Source organism: Rhinoderma darwinii, chromosome 2, assembly GCF_050947455.1.
Source record: "Rhinoderma darwinii isolate aRhiDar2 chromosome 2, aRhiDar2.hap1, whole genome shotgun sequence".
NCBI lineage: Eukaryota > Metazoa > Chordata > Amphibia > Anura > Rhinodermatidae > Rhinoderma > Rhinoderma darwinii.
In genome coordinates, this window is record NC_134688.1 from 91901070 (window position 1) to 91904067 (window position 2998).

Below are 2998 nucleotides of genomic sequence, written 5' to 3' on the forward strand. Positions count from 1 at the left end.
ACAGTATCACACATGGACCCTGTATCTAAGCCTACCACATGGGGTGGTAGTGCCTACCACATGGCGTGGGGTGCCGGGAAGAGCTGGGTATGATCCAGTACCCGACCATCTGTAGTGATGGCCGGGTGCTGGGGCGGCCGCAGGCTGGCATTATTACGCAGGGAAAGCCCAAAAACAGTGGGCCTTCCTATCCTGATAATGCTAGCCTGCTGCTGATATGTTGACACACATATATACAGTTAGGTCCAGAATTATTTGGACAGTGACACAAGTTTTGGCATTTTAGCTGTTTACCAAAACATATTGAATATACAGTTATATAATCAATATGGGCTTAAAGTGCAGACTCTCAGCTTTAATTTGAGGGTATTCACATCCTAATTTGAGGAAGGGTTTAGGAACTACAGCTCTTTAATATGTAGCTGCCTCTTTTTCTAGGGACCAAATGTAATTGGACAAATATCTCAAAAGCTATTTAATGGGCTGCATGGGCTATTTCCTTGTTAATCCATCATGAATTAAGCAGGTAAAAGGTCTGGAGTTGATTCCAGCTGTGGCATTTGTATTTGGAAGCTGTTGCTGTGAACCCACAACATGAGGTCAAAGGAGTTCCCAATGCAAGTGAAACAGACCATCGTTAGGCTGAAAAAAATTAAAGAAATCCATCAGAGAGAGAGCACAAATGTTAGGAGTGGCCAAATCAACAGTTTGGTACATTCTTGAAAAGAAAGAGCGCACTGGTGATCTCGTGAACTCAAAAAGGCCTGGACATCCATGGAAGACAACAGTGGTGGATGATCGCAGAATCCTTTCCATGGTGAAGAAAAACGCCTTCACAACATCTACCCAAGTAAAGAACACTCTTCTGGATGTAGGTGTATCAGTATCTAAGTCTACGATAAAGAGAAGATTTCATGAGAGCAAATACAGAGGGTTCACCACAAGGTGCAAACCATTAATCAGCCTCAAAAATAGAAAGGCCAGATTAGACTTTGCCAAACAACATGTAAAGAAGCCAGCCCAGTTCTGGAACAGCATTCCTTGGACAGATGAAACTAAGATCAACCTGTACCAGAATGATAGGTGGAAGAAAGTATGGAGAAGGCTTGGAACGGCTCATGATCCAAAGGCACACCCGATCCTCTGTAAAACATGGTGGAGGCAGTGTGATGGCATGGGCATTCATGGCTGATAAAAGGCACTGGGTCACTAGTGTTTATTGATGATGTGACTGAAGACAGAAGCAGCCGGATGAATTCTGAAGTGTTCAGGGATATACTTGCTGCTCAGATTCAAATAAATGCAGTAAGGTTCATTGAACGTTGCTTCATAGCACAGATGGACAATGACTCAAAACATACTGCGAAAGCAACCCAGGAGTTTTTTAAGGCAAAGAAGTGGAATATTCTGCAATGGCCAAGTCAATAGACCAGATCTCAATCCGATCGAGCCAAGACCACACTTAAGGCAGAAAAACCCACAAACAAGCAACAACTGAAGACAGCTGCAGTAAAGTCCTGGCAAAGCTTCACAAAGGAGGAAACCCAGACTTCAGGCAGTCATTGCCTGCAAAGGATTCTCTACAAAGTATTAAAAAAAAATATTTTTTATTTATGGTAATGTTCATTTGTCCAATTACTTTTGAGCCCCTGAAATTAGGAGGCTGTGTAGAAAAATGGTTGCAATTCCAAAACGTTTCACAGGATATTTTTTTTAACCCCTTGAATTAAACCTGAAAGTCTACACTTCAATTGCATCTCAGTTGTTTCATTTCAAATCCAATGTGGTGGCATGCAGAGTCCAAATCATGAAGATTGTGTCACTGTCCAAATAATTCTGGACATACCTATACTATATATATATATATATATATATATATATATATATATATATATATATATATATATACATATATATATATATATAATATATACATATATATATATAATATATATATAGAGAGAGAAGCAGATATCTGGAGCATCAATGTAGCAAAAAAACTCTCGGTGGATGCACACCTTTAGAAGTCAGTCAAAGAATAGGCAATGAAGCATCACTCAAAAAATATAAAAGTAATTATTCACCACCACATCCAGAGTCAACGCAGTTGTCTAGCAGGAAATTTTCGAGCACTTCTTGCTTCCCTCTGCTGACAAGCTTTATGGAGATGCGGATTTAATTTTCCAGCAGGACTTGGCACCTGCCCACACTGCCAAAAGTACCAATACCTGGTTTAATAACCTCAGTATCACTGTGCTTGATTGGCAAGGAAACTCGCCTGACCTAAACCCCCTAGAGAGTCTATGGGGTATTGTCAAGAGGAAGATGAGACACCAGACCCAACAATGCAGACGAGCTGAAGGCCGCTATCAAAGCAACCTGGGCTTCCATAACACCTCAGCAGTGCCACAGGCTGATCGCCTCCATGCCACGCCGCATTGATTAGAGCCCCAAGACATAACTTTGCTTGGGGCCCCAGAAATGACAAATTTGCCCCTGAGGTTCAGTACAAGGATACTTACTGCTGGGGCCCTGTATCTAAGGCTACATTCACATGAGCGTGACAGATTTACGTGCGTAAGAATCGCACATCAATCAGTCCATGTGCATTGCGTTTTGCATCAGTGTGATTTGCGTGTGGCATGTGTTTTTCACGCACTTGCAAGCACTTTTTTTTTTCAGTGTAATTGATGCGTGAAACACGGACAGCACACGGATGTGCCTCCATGTGCTGTCCGTGGTTTTCATGCACCCATTGACTTTAATGGGAGACTAGGTGCGTGAAAACGCACTAATATAGGGCATGCAGTGAGATTCACGCAACGGACACTTGCTGTGTGAAAACTCAGGCATTTATGAATAGCCCCATTGAAATCAATGGGTCCGTGTGCACACGGACGAGAATCACGCTCATTTGAATGAGCCCTAAGTCTATCATGTGTGATACGTTCTGCTGGGGCCATGTATCTAAGCCTATCATGTATGATACTGTCTGCGG